This window comes from Bactrocera tryoni, chromosome 4 (genome assembly GCF_016617805.1).
Source record: "Bactrocera tryoni isolate S06 chromosome 4, CSIRO_BtryS06_freeze2, whole genome shotgun sequence".
Lineage (NCBI taxonomy): Eukaryota > Metazoa > Arthropoda > Insecta > Diptera > Tephritidae > Bactrocera > Bactrocera tryoni.
In genome coordinates, this window is record NC_052502.1 from 59,366,186 (window position 1) to 59,379,187 (window position 13,002).

At 33.7% G+C, this 13,002-nt stretch overlaps 1 pseudogene; it reads right to left on the minus strand.

Moving 5' to 3' along the window:
• Positions 1-7,380: 7,380 nt before the first annotated feature.
• LOC120776214 lies at positions 7,381-7,583 on the minus strand (annotated as a pseudogene).
• Between the last annotated feature and the right edge of the window lie 5,419 nt (positions 7,584-13,002).

Sequence of the window (13,002 nt, forward strand, 5' to 3'; positions counted from 1 at the left end):
CTATATAAGGTTATTTAAACAAACCTTTTGCCATTTACTAACTTGCTTTATTTCTGCGATTCTAAGAAACACAATAGATAGATAGATACCTATGTAGATACAATAGAATATAATAGAGTTAGAAGGTACATTTGACAACACCTTTCATGAGACTATCCATAGAATCCTAGAGAAGAAATGCAAGGTAGTATCAATTAGCTTCATGCTTAAGATGACTTATTGCTTTAGTCCTTTCGACGAACAACGACATTAGATGTCAAGATTATACAAATGATATTGTAATAATAGCAGTAGGAAGATTTGAGAATATACTCTGTCAGGTCTACTCTAAGCGGAATGGACCCTTGGTCTTATACCTTTTCACGAATTAATAAAGTTTTTCACAGAAAAAAAAACTACAATGATGAAAGATGGGCCTGGGGAAAAGAGGATCAAGTCACAAAAAAACACAAACAACAGTAGTAAGGTTACCAATTTCTCTATCCAACTTTAATAGAAGTGAAACACTGAATATAATAAATTTGTGATTTAAAATTCAGCATAATGATAGGAGAAACAAGTAAGGATGGGCTACATTCCATATAACATGACATAGTATATTCTACTAATAAAACGATCTGATTACATAATTTCAATTAATTGTAATTGTTTTTAAGTTTGGATATTCTCTCGAGATTTTCGCAAAAATTATTTCAGCTATTTCACGGGCGGATTAGCACAAACGTTTCTGTTCTAACTCCTCCTAGTTGTATATTGAAGTTCCCTAAAGAGAGTATGAAAAAGATATAAAACTTGTCAAATTACTGCTACTGCTAAATTGACTTTGTTGAAGCTGTACACTTGTCTGCTATTATAGCGCCGTCATCCTGGTGATTTTCACAACGTTTATCCTTTTTGTATTACTTTATTTCTTTCTTATTATCTTCAAGGATTTATTAAAAAACACTACATATTCTAACCAATTATTTCCGTTATTCACATTACATAACTCTTTTTAACGCATGCCCAATTGCGCTCCGGTTATTCCTTAGAAAAAAAAATATTTTTTTCCGTGTTACGAAACGTTTAATAACCCCTTAGTTATTAAATATTATAATTGAAGATAGCTACTATATTTTTACTACTAGAATTGTTTTTCTCTTCTGCGATAAGTATCTACGAGATCGGAAACAAACACATAAAGAAGTTGCATTGAAATATGCAACATGCAACAACATACTATATTTGCCATAGAAATGACAGTGATTGCATGCTTGCCTTGTATGGTATAGTAATGTACATACATACATATATTTATTGCCCATGAAGCAATCGAGGTGGCTCTAAGGGTATATTGGAGTGTTTTTCTCATGTACATACAAATATGATTAAATGACAAATTATTCTCTGAATGTTATAGAGATATCTCACAGATTGGTCAATGCTTTCGATAAAAATTCGTCCACAAAGACACACTCTGTATGTGTGAAAAGGTATCGTCCGATTTCACACTTTTAGGCAAGAAATTAGAGTTTCATCATTTGTACTTGATTCTTAAATATACTTTTTCGGGATAAGCCATAAATGAAATTTAAAATTACTTTGTATGGAGAATAAGTGTAGTTATAGGCCCATTTCGCCCACTTTCATACCACTTACCGAGAAATGTTATTTAATAACATTATTCACCAAACTATTTTAATATTGGCCGAGTAGTTCATGAGATATGGGATTTCATCTGAAAGTGTGCATTGTCTAATTTCTAAAGTGATTCGCATGCAACTTTTCCGTGATATCTTTACTGTAACAAATATCATGCCTTTACATATGGACTTTATTTTTACACTCATTCAACAAAGCGGCTTATGGTATGTATCTACTAATTTAATTAAATTAAAAACTAATTATTGCAGAATTATTGTATATTTTGCACATCATTAATTGATTTGCGACATCGAAATGCCTTTGAAAATTATAAAATTGTTTGCAAGAAAGAAGCTCATCAAAACGAAAGATAGAATGACAAAATTCAAACAATTTACGGGCGATCGTAAAAAGGAGAATGGGATGGTCGTAGTTGAAGGGTAAAACGGTTTATATTGATTTCTGGCTAACATACAAGTCCATAAAAAAGTTGTATATCAATGTTGTAGGTTATGAAAAGATAGATAACTTTTGTCCATACGCTTTTTGCACAAAATCTCAAAATTATTTGAAAAATTAAAATAACCAAGTTTTTGAGTTTTTCATTTTTATCTCATACATAAAATGTGTTTCTTTCACGAAATTTAGTGTGACCTTACCTTCTTATATTCCTAATATGCGATTTCTGTGCTTTACATTTCTTTTTTATTTTCACAGGTACGTTACCTCATTCATTGTTCTCCGAACTCGTTTAATGAACAATATTGATATAGATGTTTGCCTCGAACGAGTTTTTTTTACCCAACATTTTTCATATGCCACACTGATGCAATCGCTTGTACACTGACATTAAAGCATTATCAAAGCGCAAAACATTGACTAATTAGAAAAAAATTCATTGAAATCCGTTGTTCACTATTTCTGAACTTCTTAGAAACTATAGTTTTGTAAGTTCATTATTCTTATAGCAATTATCCAAACGTCTGGCTGATTATTATTATTGAGCCAATTGTTATCTTTTATTACATACTAACTGGGACCGTAGAACCACTTTGCTATGGATTCATTAACCACTAAAACAATCAGAAAGAGGTTTTTGTCACCCTACTATAGTATATATATTCGAGGGTTGCTTTAAATTCAATGACCATAATTTTGTGGTCTTTTGTAAAATCATTGTATATCGAAGCCGTCAAATAGTACGTTCATTATTCTTATAGCAATTATCCAAACGGCTTGAAGCAAAAATTTGGAAAAGTAATATTATACATAATTATTCTTGATAGAAACTTTCTACGGAGGCCAGATATTAAGGAGGGGTAAAAGAAAACATCAGTTGCCTTATATTGTCATAGAGCAACTATAGAAAAGGTGGTAATTGGCTCTACGAAACCGTAGTCAAGCCAATAATGTTCCATGGTGTATTCTTCTGATGGAAAATGCTCAAAAAGGCTTAGAGGAGTAATTCAGTAAGAAGTCCTTCGTCTTATCTTTAGGTTACCGGACCATGGTAGTATTTTAAGGCAGAATTGATAGCTATTAAGATAACAGTAGGCATACTGCTGCGACATGCAACCTCTTTCACGGTAGTGGACTTTATGAGACTCGTTTGGGTGCCTGGTCATAACAGAATCGCTAGTAACTGCAAAAGCCAATAACTTAGCCAGGGAAGGCACCCTGGTCTCGCTTACATCGGAATAGGACCGAGTTGAATCTTCACTAGCATTTTGTTTTCTAGAACTAGACAGTAGTGAAGCTCGTGTGCGCTTAGCAGGCTCCTTTGTGAGGAGATCCTTTAGGATTATAGTAAAACGCAGGAGATCTACTGAACTGCTAGCCGCTATCGTGGAGACATTTCCCAATAGCCAATCACGCGGTAAGGCGAAAAATCTGGTCGAACGCAACTTGTCAAAGTTGTATGAAGAAGGGTGAGATGGAAACAACCTACAATTTCTCCTACATTGTCCAATGTATGCAAGACTCAGGTGAAAACATCGCAGTTGAGATGCCCAAGTAATTTTAGCGCAGTTTTTTTTAGCGTCCGTTGAGATTTTAACCCATAGACCTAGATGTTATCGTATCGTCAGAGCAGACAAAAGTTTAAATAAGTAGTTTAAATGAGAATAAGATAAAATTTGTACAGGATTTAAATACACAAAATAAATTATTTCTTTAATATTATTTGTATACTCATATAACCATGTACGGCGAATTTGTTATCATCACTATATGGTACTAATGTCAATCATCTTTTAACGGTTGCGGGCAGCCAGTGAAGAATTTGTGAAATTAAAGAAAATGCAATGAACCATTGCAAATGAATTGAATGCACGCGTACCCATAAATATATGTGACGCCGCACATAGAAACCCGGCTAGTGTGTCAAAATGTCGATTATTGGTTTTCAACGAGAATGTACGTAGAACTACATACAGCCAAAACAATGAGCGTTCGATTACCATCACAACACTCAGACGGCTTCATTGTGCTAAACTGCTAACATAGTAACGAACAAGGAAGAAGAGAGAGAGAAAACGTGCTCTACATCTTTCGACGCCTCTCGTGAAAAATTCTGTTTTGACACATTAGCCGGGTTTCTATGTGCGGGGTCACATATGTACTATATACATATGTACATAGATTTGGACGCTTTCAACGCCTACTCACATCACAGCAATCCAGTACTTTTATTTAACCTTTTATTATTTTTAAAAAATTATAGCATGCACATTTCAACCAATTTTTAATCATTGCCGTCAAATGAAACAATGGGATTTGGTCAAGAGTAATGAATGACTAAGGCATTCACATCTTGCATTTAAGTTGATTTACTTATCTCCAAATTTATCATTCATTATGCTTCAGCTTTGGCAAGGGTATGACTTATGACTTATTATGAATTGAGTTATTTAAGACGGAAATAGTATTCGGTTCAAAAAAACTTTTGTTAGCTGAATGGAATTATTTTGGCGATAGTTGTATTTAGGAAATTTCCCCGTATAAAAACTTGAAAAAATCGGAAGAATTCATAATTCGAAATATTCAAAAATATTTTTTCAAAAGGATTTTAAAAATTCAAATTATTTCCGAAGTTATAGCCGTTTTAGTGTCGTTAGCAGACTACTGCAACAACAGGCAACTTAACTTAAAACTTTAAACACATTTTTCTCCAAGCTCTTTTTCGATCAGACAATATTTCAAGTTCTAATCAGCCGATTTACTTGAAATACGGCGTGAATATTCTTTAAATATATCCCTAGTACATAAAGCTTGATTTTTTTTAGTTTTGCAGCTGCTTGAGATAGCGACATTCGCACTAATCAATAACTCAATAAAATATCCCCTTTAATGATGACTTACATAAATAATGGTTTTATTGCAGTAATACACATTACACGTTACACAGCTAACATACCCAAAATAGCTACATTAAATGTTCTTAAGTTCATTGGACTTTGATATAAGAATAAGCTGCACTACATATTCCTTTCTTTGAAACTGATAGTGAAAAATATTACCCATGGTGACCTCCAGTTGACAACCACAAATGTTTGGAGAAACTCGCCCAAATTTCCATCAAACGCTTACATCATATTTCTCCTTATCTCCTTGAACTTGTGATTTTAGAAAAAAAGGTGCGTGGAGTCCCTACGCGCGGATGAAGTTATACTTCTTAGTGATATTCCAGGAAATGCATATCATTTTGTATGAAAGAAAACTAGAAAACTTAAATTCACATTTTATAAATTTATTATGCACATAAAATTAAGTATAAAGCAAAGTCTAAATGAAGGAACTTTGACTAGAAAAGTAGTTCTGTCTCTTCGTTGCGGAAGAGAATATGCAGCGTAATCATCTATCTTTTGTAATCCATCAACACGCGTTGAAGGCTCAGCAGTTATCTGTGAATTGACGACCGTTGATTCATCAGTAGTTAAAGATGCTCCGGTAGAGATTGATGGAACAGCAAACGTTGAATCTTTTTTTACGCGCTCTTTAATATTCCGCAGCTGTTTTCCTCTTCTTCGTTTGACTGCCAGCTATCATTTCCAATTTCTCCTTTTCCCGCTCTGCTTTCTTTCGTGCTCGGTATTCACGATAATATTTTGCTGTTTTCCCTCCTCTTGAAACACGGGCTACACTGTCTTTTTCCGCTGTAAAATCAATTTAAAATCAAAACATTAAAATTTTTGCCAATCCAATTGATATTGGTTTCAAGGCACAAGTTTAATGCACAAGTTGCATCTATTACGCACAATTGAAATATTCAAGAGAAACTTACCATTACATAACCTGGAATCCGCTCTGTTATGCGTAAGTTGGAAATTTTGCGCGAATAAGACGTGTGCGGGTTAAGTCGTGAATTTACTTATATTAATTAATTTGAAAGTGCCGTAAAATGCGAAACGAAATTTCAATAAATTTAAATAAATTTAAGTAAATTTACATGTATTTTCATTTATATTTAATTGTCAATAAATTTTTTACAAATTATTTGCCCTAGTTGTCCATTTTTTATTTTCTCACACATTTCAGCCGATTTTTGTATAGAAATTTGACCGGCGTAGATGCAAAATGCGAAACAATCATACATACATATATTAGGTCGTTTGCACATTTGTACGTATGTTTGTGAAAGCAAATGTTCTACAAAAGCATATTTCTATACTTAAACAAAATTATTAGAACCATCGTATGTTTCTTATGTAAATGCATAACCAAACCATACTTAAGTCAGCGCAACCTAAGTGTCAATGGTGGTAAGCGCTTGGAAAGTCAAGATGCTACCACAGGTTCGAATCTTGACAGAATAAATTTTTAATTGTTTGCTTTTAACATCGTATACTATACAAATAAATATTTTTCTTACCAATTAAAATTAAATTTATCACAGCAATATTATGTATATGTGCATTATGTATATTGCTGTGATAAATTTAATTTCTATTAGTAAGAAAAATATTGATTTGTATAGTGTACGATGTTAAAAGACATACATCTTCTATCTTATCTTGTGTATCTGCACATGCTCATATGAGTGTAAGTATACGCATGTGCGCGTTCAGAAAATGAAATCATATTTTCATCACTTATCAATATACTTATTACATGTGCGCGCATTGACTTGCATGTTCATACATTCATATATACTTATATGTACATATATTTGCATACATTGCCAAACAAATAATGCACAAGCATACAAACATACATATGCGTACATATGAATATGTCACCAACAAAAAATTGATATTCACAAGTCAATATGGCAGCCAAGTTGGCGAAGAACAAGTGTAGTAAATTTTACAACAAAAACGATTTCATTCATGAACGCAGGCGCAAATTCAACAAGCGATCTCGCTTCATTCATAAAAACAGAGGCCGTAACATCTCCCCGAGCATGCCTTTGCCAACAAGTCGTATTTTCGCGACGATGGCAAAAGCTTAAAATCATAAATTGCACAACTTTCTGGTGCTTCTCGCAGAAAACTGCGTACATATTTACGCATGTTTGTAGGCGAAGCTGCTACAGCGGCAAGGGGTGACAATCGGCGGCCATTACTTTACTTATGCCATAGAAATTATATTGCTACGAATATGGAAATGACAACGAAATAATGCAAATATGCATATTTCTAAATGTCATTAATTTCTTTGAAGAAATGAAAGGAATGAATGATCCTGAGAAGTATCGTCTTAACTTTTCAACGGCCAACGCAGAGCATTTCAACCAAAAGGAATTTATTCATTAAAATCACCGCTCAGAAGTCGTTTTATCCGTTGTAAGCGAACGATTTTCGAAGAAACATCATTTCTAATATGCCACAAGACAAAATTAGAAATGAACTTCTTAAAGCTCACGCTGTCAGATAAAACGATATACTTCGTCATTGCGGGTCGATTTCCAAAAAATTTAAATGAAGACTAATAACAGAAATGATGCTGTGAAGTATAGTCTTAATTTTTCAAAGGCCAACGCAGACTATTTAAAGCAAAAGTCACACAAAATAGTTGAGAATTCGCAGACATAAAAGACAAACGAAAGAAAAAGAAGTATAACTTCAATAATACACAAGCATACGAACATACATATGCGCAGCAGCAAGGAAAGAGGTAACAATCGGCGACCCATTGTATATTTCTTTCATGCATAACCAAACCATAATTACGACAACGCAATGCAAGTGTCAATGGTGGTGTTGGAGGTAAGCGCTTTAAAAGTTACGACGAGCACGTAGGTTCGAATCCCAACAGTATTTATTTTTAATTGAATATGTCACCAACCAAAAATTGAAACATTGTTCTACAAAAACAACAACAGCATAAGCATGGCAACATTGTGTTGTTGGTAGAAAAGCCGAGCTGTGCCGAAAGAAACGAACAAACGATCGCCGATTGTCACCGCTTCGCTTGCTGCTCGAACATCTTCGCAGACAAGGTTGCGTAGATTCCTATTGAGCAAAGTTGCGTAGATTCATATTGAGCAAGGTTGCGCAACCTGAATCTATCGCGACCTTTTTCGAACTCGTGTAAGAAGTATAACTTCAAAAAAAAGAAACGGTTCCCTTGGGTTGCACAGAAGCTACTATACCCCTCACAATTGCATTTCTTTTAGTAACTATGTGTTCAGTTTGTATGGAAGTTATACGCTATAGTAATTCGATCTGAACAATTTTTTCGGAGATTATGTTATTACCTTAAGCAGTAATTCATGTCAAATTTGTGAAGATACCACGTCAAATGCGAAAGTTTTCCATACAAGAACTTGATTCCGATCGTTCAGTTTACATGGCAGCTATATGTTATAGTGGTCCGATACCGGCAGTTCCGACAAATGAGCAGCTTCTTGAAGAGGAAATGACGTTTACAAAATTTCAAAACGATATCTTAAAAACTAAGGGACTAGTTCGTATCAGACGGACAGACAGACAGACGGACATGGCTAATCGACTGAGCTCAACATACTGATTTATATATATATACATGTATGTATATATATGTATATCCCACGCTTCCTTCTGGGTGTTACAAAATTCGTGACAAACTTAATATACCCTGTTCAGGGTAAAAAAAATCTACCATTTCCAGATTTTGATAGGTTCTACCTTTAAGAATAAAATACTACATTTTGAAATCGATATCTCAAATAGTTTGAAATTCTAAAATGTAAGCGTTCAGTTCAATAAGCAAAATCATAATTTCCTAAATTTCACAACCATTCAAACAATATGGTGGAAATCTTCAGGATTCTACTCAATTCCACCACACTTAAAAATATACTATAAAACTCAAAATAAAATTTATCTTAAATGAACTTTGAGCCAAAACCATCATCTCTCACTAAACATTGAGTATATTTCGTTTTAAACCAAAAGTACAGTGGTAAGTGTCCTCCTGGTTGAGTTATTGAGCAATGACTGTAGCGCTCGCCGGAGTTCTTGTCGTCTTTCTTGCGCTGCGTTGGGCTGTGCGGTGCGAAATACATGTGATGTCGGAAGTCACCAACGGCTTAATTGTGGACTTTTTTAAATTTTTCGTTCGGTGTGTTGTGAAAATGCAAGATGTTAGGAGTACACAAATGGAAATATAAATATCAAATAAGTAAAAGGTGTTTTAACTTGGAAAGTATCAACGAAAACCCACAAATTGAAACCTCTCGACAATTGATATCAAATAAAAATGCTTTGATGAGTGTTTCCAAATGCTGGGATTATAAATAGCAGCAATTAAATTGTAAACTAAATGTGTGTTTAATTGTGTGCGTATTTTCTCATAAAAATTCGACGTTTTTATAACAAATATGAAATGAAAATAAAATATCAAGCTAGTGTGTGTATGATTATACATACATAAAAAATGAAGTAAGCAAGTATTGCAATAACCTCTTTCTCAAGTTCACTACAAACAAACAGCCATGGAGGAGTACGAGCGGGGTTTAGAAAAATCCGATACAGTGCTTTCTCACAATAACAAAAACTACATATTAGTCGTGTAGTGTGACGCTGTAAAGTGACATCTAAATTGAGTTTATGTATTATAAGCGGTGTCTGGCTGCTGCCTCATTGGCAGCTGCTATTGCTCAGGTATGTGTGTGTGAGTCTCTGTTTGTGCAGTCATGAGTGTTTGTTGGAAAATAAACTGGTATATTTTCGTCAAATGTTGGTCTAACAAAGGACAATGGCTGCTTTTGGTTGCGATGGTACTACTCTAATGACAAGAATTTATAAGGCATGCATTGATCTATTTGTCATAGGTAATACTAACTATTTTTGTTTTGAGGAGAACAGTGTCCATAAATAAAACAAGTCTTGTTACACATGGAAAGATGACGGAAATAATATCGCCAAATCCTTAATTCAATAATTGTGGAAAAATTCACGTTTTGTGTGAAGTCATAGGCACTTTAGTCATGAGTGTGTTCCTAAAAGCAAATTGAAGACAAATGAATAATAAAACTGTGGGTATAGTTACAAATGAGAATTATGCACATTTAACCACAGATATCCCATTCCCCTTTTTTATACTTTTATATATGTATATGTATATCAATGTATATGTGTCGAATTGTCTTGCAGCAAAACATTTCAGAAAACGTTAAGTATTTTGTTGATATTTGATATAAATGCTTCATAGAATAGGTTTTGAAAATACCTGCTCAAATATAGATGTGGTTTAATCTATCTCAACGAAACTTGAGTGAAAATTAGTGCGGATAGCCAAGCCATCGCTACAATCTTAGAACATATTGTTCAGATCGAGCAAATATAGCCCGATATACAACAAAAAGCTAAATGTCATTTTTATTGTACTGCGGTCGCCATGAAGCAGGCAAAAGTGTTTCCAAATATGTATTTACATCTAATCCATTACATCTAATAAAGATTCGCACATACATACATATATACAAATTATATCAACTGCACTTATAGAATAATTTCCTTTCCACCTATGAGGCAAAAAAAAAAATTTAAACATATTTGTTTCCGTGATATAATTTCAAATAAATGTGAAACACACATAACAACAATAATACTAACCCATTGATATTGCATAATACATTAACTGATAACTGTCATAATGTCCACGAGAGCTCAATTAGTATTGAAAGCAAAATGCATGAGCAAAATTTGTACAGAATAACACGTGGATCAATAAGTCCCGGGACCGAAGCATAGATGGCGTTGCCAACAAAAGTTCCGTATGGTTTTTCATAAGTACCAACCTTCAAAAGATACCTGCCAAAATTTCATGTCATTCTGATGTTTGGTTCACGAGTTACAGTGATTTACGGGACGCTTGTTTTGAAGAACGAAATCGCTGAGAAATGAAAAAGAAGAAAGTGCTCTTTCACCAAGACAATGCGCCGTGTCACAAGTCGCTCGCTACAATGGCGAAATTGCATGAATTTGGCTTCGAATTGCTTCCGCACCCACCATATTCACCGGATCTGGCCCCCAGCGACTACTACCTGTTTGTAGATTTCAAAAAAAATGCTCCAAGGAAAGAGATTCTACTCCAACGAGGAAGTCATCACCGAAAAGAATGCTTATTTCGAGGCCAAAGATAAATCGTTCTATAAGAAAGGTATTGAAATGTTAGAGAAGCGCTGGACTGATTGCGTTGCTCTTGAAGGAGACTATGTTGATGAACAAAGTCGAGTTTTGCCAAAAAAATGTGTGTTTTCTTATTTAGTCCCGGGACTTATTGATCCACGCGTTATCTACTCCCGTTAATATAGCATTAAATAAATATTTAACAGCTGTCATGTAAAAGCAACCACAAAGTTATCGAGTTAAACTCGTACAGAGTGCCTCATTAAAGTGGGAAAGCCGTTATCTTCAATGCTACCAAGTTTTGCTTTGCACATGTTACATTACTTTTATTCTTGTGAATGACTCAAATGAAAAATGAAAATACAAATTTATTGGTATTTCTTTATTTTTTAAAATTAACACTTATACTAATTTATAGAAAACAAAAAAGGGTTACAGTCATGTTTCTGAACAAGAAAAAATAATTGATCCACTAAGAATGGATCATTTGATTTATTAGCGTACAAGTGTTGCCCATTAGGGCGTCTGACACGGATTGTTCGATAAATTTTGAATTTTTATATGATACGTTACATAAAGGTAGAAGAAAAGTGAAATATGGTGTCCAAAAATAAAAATTTTGCTTCACAGTGCAAGCTCCTAGCTATTGAATAATTGACAGATATTAGAAATGAAAATAATACCAAAATTATGTTTTATTAGTAACGTTTTCGTAATAAGGCCAACGCTTTAGAACCAATTTTATTTGACTAGTAAGAAAGAGAACTAAACCAAACTACTATCATTTCGATAGTCTCAACTCCAGTAATTATGCTAAGCACACTAGTATTAAACATTAGCTACTGTGGTTCTAGCGAGATAGAATTATTATTTTATAAATATTTGAAAGATATTGGCATGTACTAGCTAAAAAGGATAATTGATCGAATCTGAAAATTCCTCTTTTCCACAAATTACAATCAGCGAAATTTAGTATTGCATTCCGTGTGCAAGTGATTTGGGTGTTTACCAACGGTACGCCTTTGACTCATTTACTCGACCACCTCCGGCAAATTAGCTGATTTTCCCACCTCAATGCACTTAACGCCGCCACTAGCAACACTGCTAATACCAAATGTACACATACACACATGCATTAACAAATCAAACATTGTACAGTTGCTTGTTCCTTTTAGCCAAATTAGCAAACAGCAAACGCGCACCTCTACCACTAATACTCAAATTAAATTCATTTTGTAGGTGAAAAATATACATATTTTATAAAACTACGATTTTCTGAAAGCCATTGAAGGTTTACCGAACGCAGTGATATTATGTATATATACAAAATTAAATTATGCGCTAATGTTGGAAAAATATTGTTCATAAATGCCAGAAGCTGCGCATTAGCACAATAATTTTCATTTTAGCATTGGTAAAATTATAATACGAATATTCTACACAGCACCGAAATTCGTGTTAAAATTTTGCGGATTACTAATTGTTCAAACGGGTTAAATTGTAATAATTTGTATTTGTTAATAGAAATAAATATGTTTGTATGTTTTTGGAGTAGGTAGTGAAATATAAATATTATATCGAAAGTTTTGTGTTCTGGGTTAAAATATTTTCGTTAATAGTCATATGATATTTCTAATTCCAAAATTCGTCAAATCCCCAAAAATTCCCTAAGCGCATCAAATACTATTACTGGGAGATAATCATAAAAGGTTAAGTGCTCAATATACTTATTTAAAACCTCTACATAACTATAATATTTTATTAACTGCAATTGAAAATAAAATCCTTCGTTAAATGTGTTTTAACTGTTTAATAAGTCTAATAA